This window comes from Anguilla rostrata, chromosome 13 (genome assembly GCF_018555375.3).
Source record: "Anguilla rostrata isolate EN2019 chromosome 13, ASM1855537v3, whole genome shotgun sequence".
Classification (NCBI taxonomy): domain Eukaryota; kingdom Metazoa; phylum Chordata; class Actinopteri; order Anguilliformes; family Anguillidae; genus Anguilla; species Anguilla rostrata.
Window position 1 is genome coordinate 37,645,352 of NC_057945.1, and position 8,248 is coordinate 37,653,599.

The 8,248-nt window shown below is 42.4% G+C and overlaps 1 protein-coding gene across 1 annotated transcript in view; it reads right to left on the minus strand.

The window, feature by feature from the left end:
• Positions 1-3,887, minus strand: part of LOC135237378 (plexin-A2-like) — a 79,979-nt gene extending 76,092 nt beyond the window's left edge. The window contains 1 exon segment of the mRNA XM_064304493.1: positions 3,296-3,887. The gene's annotated coding sequence lies outside the window, so the exon portion shown is untranslated.
• Between the last annotated feature and the right edge of the window lie 4,361 nt (positions 3,888-8,248).

An 8,248-nucleotide genomic window follows, 5' to 3' on the forward strand; every position in this document is an offset into this window, starting at 1 on the left:
ATTGGTTTGCTCTGCATGCGACTGAATGGCAACAGCAAAATAAATGTGATGTGTGGAGCTTACTGCGTTGGCCCCCTAACGAGGACATTCCTCTCAGCTTCTGCGTTTTTAACCCTATTGATCGAAGCGTCGGTGATGTAGGGACCCCCCCAAACAGGAAGCGCTTATCGACGTTTCCTGGAGCCGGCTGATTAATTTCCTCGGGGTGGCCTCCGGTGGCCTTTAACAATGACGCGTGAGGAACTGAGCCTCTCTGCCTGCCCGTTGCCCAAAACTCACACTACTGCAGAACAATACCAAAAGAACTCATTAACATTCCTAATATGCCACGCGTTTCTTCTCACGGAAATGCAGAACCACGCATTTCAATTTCAAGAGGAGTCTACTAATAACTAATAGCGCCAATAAAAACCAACGTAACTTGAAGAGCCTAAATGAACAGGAGTCCGTTAATTGCATCTCTCTTTTTTTATAAAGAAAGGAGAGGAGAAGGCACATCTTTACTCCGCCGCCGCCCTCAAAGACAAGGCCATCAGAAATGAATGAAAGTGAAAGGCGGGCTCACCGGGGGATTAGAGTTTAATCGCCGCTGCTTTGTTTTTCGTTTCGGTACCGGTCAGCTGCCCACCCGGCGCGAGCGCGAACGCTCGGGACCTCGGGGGGAGCGACGGGGACCCGTCAGCGCAACGTTTCCATTCGCCTTACTAAAACGCCACGTTCGGTGTTAAGTACCTGCGTGCATGTGTGCACCCGTGTGTGTCCATCCATGCGTGTGTGAGTCCAACCGTGTGTGCGTGCGTCTGTCTGTGCGTGCGTGCATGCATCCGTGCGTCCATGAGTGTGTGCATCCATGTGTCCGTGTGTGTGCGTGCGTGCGTCCATGAGTGTGTGCATGCGTGTGTCCATGTGTGTGCATGCATGCATCCATGTGTCCGTGTGTGTGCGTGCGTGCGTCCATGAGTGCGTGCATGCGTGTGTGTCCGTGTGTGTGTGTGTACATGCATGTGTGCAAGTGTCAAAAAGGGCTTGTGGAACCAAAAAAGGAAAAAAACGAACCCAACCCACAAAGGCAGAATAAACCTTGTTATGCTTCAGCTAACAGAAGAATGCGAGACCGAGTGCTCGTGTCAGAAACTGGCCAAAAGGGACGCCTTTTACTGTAACACACCGCAGAAAGCAAAAGGGACGCCTTTCACTGTAACACACCGCAGAAAGTGGAGAGTTATGTATGGCCCTCATTACAGGCTGTTGTGTTTATAATTACCACCAGAGGCCTGCGGTGCTCCTTTCCCTCACTGCTCGCTGTTTTTATATATATATATATATATATGTGTGTGTGTGTGTGTATCTCCTCCTGGGGTTAAGGCTCTGGTTTAATTTCCTGGTTGAGGGAAACGGCCCTGCTTGTGTCTGAAAAATCATCTGACTGAAGCTCTATATAAGTCATCCTCCCTTCAGGTCAGATGACCAGATATTTTCCATGCGAACGGTCGACGATTTCCAACGTTTTATGACAGCGTCCCGTATCTGTGGTCACGATCAGGTCAAGCCCACAGCAAGAGTGCCTTAACGTTTGGAGGCCCCTTGTCACGCTTCTGCTAAAGCAGAGGATTATGGGGGAAAAGGTTTCAGAACACTGCAGCGCTCTTCTGAGCTCTAGAATCTGCAACTGAAACAAGCGTGAGCTACTGAAATAGGAGCCCACTGAGCACAAGCCCGAATACAGAAGGAATCTATATGTCTAGAGGGTTGGCAATTTAGGTAGACTGATATTTCCATCCCATGCCATATTTCCCCCAATACAATATTCCCATACCATATTTCCCTCCCATACAATGTTTCCCTCCCATATGATATTTCCCTCCCATACAATATTTGCTTCCCATACAATATTTCTCTCCTATACCATATTTTCCTCCCATATGATGCTTCCCTCCCTCCCATACAGAATTTCCTTATCATACGCTATTTCTCTCCCATTATGATATTTCCCTCCCATATGATATTTTCCTCCCATATGATATTTCCCTCCCATATGATATTTTCCTCCCATATGATATTTCCCTCCCATATGATATTTTCCTCCCATATGATATTTTCCTCCCATATGATATTTCCCTCCCATATGATATTTCCATCCCATACGATATTTCCATCCCATACAGTATTCCCCTCCCATACCACAAAACATAGGTGAAGCATATTCGTGGAATCCTGGGGATGTGCGCAAAAACATGTTTTTAAAAAAAAAAAAAACCCCAAAGCCATGACATAATGCGCATGTTACTGACATTCTCTATCTTTATTCACAACATTATCTCCTCCTTATGGTTTTGATTGACAGATGCCCTATTTTGAGCAAAATGCAGGCTAGGTTGCGCTTACATACTCAACTTCTTGATGTTAATTGCAGAAATATTACTCATTTAAATAAATAAATAAACAGGTATGACCGGGATTAGAGGAAAAAACAGGCAGGTTCGAAGCACATTGTTGTTACCATGTAACTGTAATTAACTGGTCTCATTTACAACATAAATCACTAAATCACTTTTTTTATTATTGAATTGTGGCCCAGGGATGGTTGTGGCCCTAAACGACTGCATATAGTGCCAGCAGTCAGCTTTGACAATGTGCCTGAAACACATTTGCAGGAATGGTGCTTTAATATTTAGAATGGAATCTGAATTATCCTAACATAATTAAACATACTTTTGTTGTCAATCTAGCGTCACGTCAAGTGGTTTAGCGTCACAATGTGCGCACTCAGGCACGCACTTGCAATGAAACAGCAATTATCTTAATAGAGCATATACTAATAGTTGTCAGAAAAGAGCAATGTGGTAATACAGTACAGGATAGTAGAGTGGATTTGATTTGTTCATTGTGCGTTAGTAGTGCTGTACTTCTTTCAAAGTCGAAGTGCCGTATAACATAATGGTCCGACAGTCAATTGCTAAGGAACTGACCGTATAACTCAGAGTTTGCATGTTCGATTCCCAAGTGAGCATTGTCGTATACCGCTTCGCAACGTAGCCCACTTGACCTGTCTTGTTTCAAAATTACAAGTGGTATAAATGGATTGCATGCAGGTCTAGACTGGATAAGAGCGTCGAAATGTCTAAAATCTATCTGTAGCCTGTATGGACGCTGTTCGCAACTTCCCGATGTGTGGCTACAATTCTGTAAAATCCGAATTTAGTTAGCTTAGCAAAAATCATGTACTTACCGTACATAACACAGACCGCGCGTAATTGACCAATTTCACATTTGCGCTGTGCGTCTTTCTACTCACCTTTCAGGAAAATCAGCAGCGTTTCATCATTTCAGTAAGATTTCAGGAGAACGCTTTCTTCCTCCGGACCGCGTTCTAGTTTAAATCCATCTAAATTTATACTAATATCCTATTCTAAATCAGATGACGGCTTTGACCACTGGCACTGTTCAACATTGTTCCCCTGAATGTCCATTCAGCAGGCAACTAGGAAAAGATATTTGGTCTGCTTCAATTTGGGTACTATTAGTACAGTGTAATGCATCCATCTACATCTGACATTTACGAAGTAATTACTGTAATACGGAATATCATTTCATGATACAGGACATTCTCAACCAATGTAGTGTGCCCTTATTCCGTCTCGCCGTACTCAGTTTGAGTTGCTGCCTCGTGCCCGACATCCGCACGCGCTCGTCTCATTCAGAGCTTTCTACGCTAGACTGAAAGAACGCAAACGGAACCCAGTCCCCGCGCAGACTGAACTCCCCGCTGTACAATAATGTTTAAACCCAGCCCCTCTCCAGCCTCCGCCGTGCTCCCCGAGCGGAACGCGCTCATCTGCATGTCTCCCGCGTTCGCAACTTTTGGTAGAAGCGACTGCGTTCGCAACGTTCGCTCTTCCCCCCCTTTCAGAACATTTTTTTCCCGGACCTGTTTAACATCGATACAAAATAATTTCAGTTCTGTCGTAGGAAATTTATGCAGCGTTTCTCATGGGCAACGCTTTCGGCCATTCTCATTTTTCCCGGTTTAACCCCCTGTCTACCTCTCACCTCAATCGATTACTTCCAAGATATGTAGCCTAATACGAACCTACAACGTCGCATCGCTGTAACATTTAAGCAGTTATGGATTTATGAATAATATAATTCTTGGAACATTATTTTTTATTGAATATTAGGCTACATATTATGGTACAAAAAAGGGAAAGGGGAAAACGTTAAGATCAATGAGTAATATATAAAATTGAGAATAAGAATTATATCACAACTTGCCACGTGAAACGCCATAGATCTTCCACATGGTATTACCCGGTACATATAATTGACTTGCTTCCCATACATCATCGGTATGTCCTACATTCACTACAAACGTATTATGCATCCAGTTTAACCTGTATTATAGCATACAGTCTACAATTCACAACGCACATCTATAATCCACATTTTACATACACTTACACACATCTCATTCATATCCCAAACATGCCAATGGTTGTCCAAATAGATACGCACCCGCATATAAACAGTACCCTACATACTGTAACAGTAGACTATACTATACCGCATAAATGTCCAGGTTAAAAATCAATGCTGATTAGTAGTTTTAACTCATAATAGAGCAAGCTACATGTGGTCGCTATTGGGCTCATATATCAACTCTGAGTTGATTTAACACTGAGCATTTTTCATTAGTAAAGTATAGCATAAATTTAAATATGAATGAATACATGAATCCCAAATGCGCAATACATGTATCCTAATTTACTTTACTTAACAAGCAGTGTGTCACTGTACATGGCACTCCTCAACAGTTAACATCTCACACTTGATTAAAATTGGCCTGACTGTAAATGTAATACACTAGGCCTATGTATGATAAACTATACCAATACAAAAAAAAAAAAACCTTTAGGTCAGTATTCTTTAGAATTCTATAATGTGCAGTGTTACCTATATTCTGGGGCGACATAGCTCAGGAGGTATGACCGATTGTCTGGCAGTCGGAGGGTTGCCGGTTCAAACCCCGCCCTGGGCATGTCGAAGTGTCCTTGAGCAAGACACCTAACCCCTAACCCCTAACCCCTAACTGCTCTTTCGAATGAGAGGCATCAATTGTAAAGCGCTTTGGATAAAAGCGCTATATAAATGCAGTCCATTTACCATATTCTGGGGTTTCAACCGAGGGTAGACCCCTGGGGGTCTTTGAAGGTACTGGGGGTCCCTGGTTATTTATATGCAGTAACTGTATTTCAAAATATAAAACCTTTTTAAAAAAATACAACCCTTTGTAACTTAAGATGGGGGTCTTCTGGGTGCCTTTGAGCCTGGGGTGGGAGTCACTGGATGAAAAAAACCCCTGAATCATATACATTAACTCTGATCTAAATAATTAATGCTCAATCAACAATTGGTTTCTTGAGTGTGTTCTTTCTAAGGTCTATATATTAGCATAAGGAAATAAGAAATAAAAACATAAAAACCTCTAACTATTATTAAAGGAGGACTCCCTGTTAAATTGCCAAATCATGTTATGGACAAGACAAGCGTCTTATTCGAAGAAAAAAATAAAATATTGTGAAACACTGGCATCTATGGGTGTAATTTAATAAAAACCAAATTATCATTAAAGATGCCAGGAAAGGTATGTTTTCAGCTCAGTTGAATTCTCTGTGAACGTGTCAACCTTAACATTCTGTTTCCCTTTTGTCCTAAATGATGTGCCTTTGCAAACCCCATTTGTCCACAGAACTGCTTTGACCATTTCAAACAGAACTGGAATTGAGCTGAAAGCTTCTAAAGAGATGGTCTGTAGTTAACATCGTTCTCCTTCAGACACAGTTCACATACTAGGTCTTTCACACCTGACTGCTGGCAGTGGCTGCAGCTCATCGGATTGACTTCCTGTTCGCCATTCTCCAATCCCTCATGCCTACGACCAGCCAGGAAACTAGGCGTGAGAACAGGAAGGCGATGACATTGTACAAATGGGCACAAAGATCCTAAAAAGGACTACAAAGGACTCGGCAAAAAACATGCAAATGGCTGGATTCTGATAGGAGAGGGGGGCTTTTTGCCGGTAATTACACAGCTCAGGGGAAAGGGTGAAGAGGGTAACCAGGTTCCCGAGAGGATTGCATGTGTACAATAGTGCACTGAGAACATTACAGGCATTTAGCAGACACTCTTATCCAGAGCAACTTATATTTAAATAGCATTTTACATTGTATCCATTTACACAGCTGGATATACACTGAAGCAATGCAGGTTAAGTACCTTGCTCAAGGGTACAACGGCAGTGTCCTATAAAGGAATCGAACCTATAACCTTTCGGTTACAAGCCCAGATGGCGAGCACCATCAGAGAAACCCGCTGAAATACGGTTCGGCTGAAATACTGAATATGAAGCAGGATTATCCCAGAATGGGTCGGGACGTACGGAAACGAGCTAAGACCTGGGGCTGTGCTGGAAAAGAAAAAAACAAGACATCAGCTCACCCTAAAACTATGTGGAAACAGTGGGGACCTACAGCGTTAAGTTGGCAGCACCTGAACTTAACTGAACTCAAGAGTTATGAGACAGAGAAGAGCGAAGGAGGACCTGCGCTGAAAGTAAAAAGCAGTAAAGTTTTAAAGGTGGCAGCTCCTTTTAGTGCCGCCATCTTGGGGGATGTGCCCCACAGGGACAGTGTGAGAGTCACCAGCGCCAACAAAAACAGGGAAATCACCACGAAGAGGAAACAAAGACTCTGCACACTCTTTAACAGGGGGTGTCAAACTCAAGTCCAGGAAGGCCTGGCAGGGTCTGCAGACACACGTTCTGTACTTTCAAAATCAACAGCCAATTAAATCCTTCAGAACAAGGTGTATGGATTATTCAGCCGATCATTGACTTTCACTGAATCTTCAATGAATCTGCTGGTGCGGAATCACGTTTGAAAAGTACCGGAATCTGACAGACCTGCTCGATAAAACTTGTGATAGCCGATAGCCTGATAGCAGCAGGTGAGAAAGGGACCGTCTCAACCTGTGTCTTAGCCGGCCCATATATTTCACGGCTTCAGATTCTCTGGAGCTGAATTCTGCCCTCGTTTTAATTAAACACTGGAGGCCCTCATTGTTTGAACTGCACAAAGCCTGTCTGTTCCCCACCTCACCCAATGTGAACTCTTGGGCAATAAGCTTTAAAATCTCACAGCTTTTTCCAGAAGCATCCGTGGCGTCTGGACAACAGCTGCAGACGGATCATGATACGCGGTATGATAACGTGCAGCTGTGGGAGCCAAATATTTGTTTTCTGATGCGTTTTCTTGATGTAGACACAGACGAAGCAAAGGCGCAACCTACTGCGGCAAAAAATTCAACATAATAGAGTCAGTGAAAGAATTCGTAACGTGTCAGATGGAAATGTGAGGCTTGTAATGACTGGCGTGCTAATCAAAATACTGGCATTGCAATCAAACTGTCAAGAGTCTGATGAATAATAATTATCAAAGCCTATTAAGCAATTAGCACTCCCCACAGGCTGCAAGAAATCTACACTCATATTTGAATAAGACCGAAAACTCCTTCAATAAATATATACATGCCTAACTTACCCCAAATAGAAAAACTATAAACAAATAAAAATAAAAAGCATATATTTAGGCTTTATAATTTATAATTTGATGTGGTTTGTTCATTTCACATATTGATATGGAAAGTGTTCATTTTAGTTGTTCAGGCAAAAGGACATGTTTTCATTTTAATACATTTCTGGAATAATACAGAAAAATTACCCCCAGTTCCAGCTGTCAGAAATCACCACCTTTGTCACGCATAAGCACACTGCTAAATGTAATAACGTCCTATTCTTTCATCCACTATCAGGAATTATACACAGTAACCCAGATAAGGTATGGTTTTTCATGCAAATAAAGCTTGCATTCCTTACTGTGTAGTTTTGGCACAAAGAGGGAAAGTTATTAGCATTTATATCATGTTAGGGCTCCATAACCTTTATTGTTATTCCATCAAGCTTAATAAAAAAACAAAAACAAATAACAACTCTTAATATTGTCGAGAAAATAGTAGTTTATGCCTTTAACAGAGCCAGGCTTTGTTCCTTATTGACAGCAATATTTCACCATGAGGCAGAATGGACTTCCATCAGATAAATTAAGTCCTCAACGCTGAACTGTGAAACAGCTCAGCAGGGGGACCAATACTGACCAGGCATTCCATAAATATTGATTTAGCGAGCAGGCAGAAA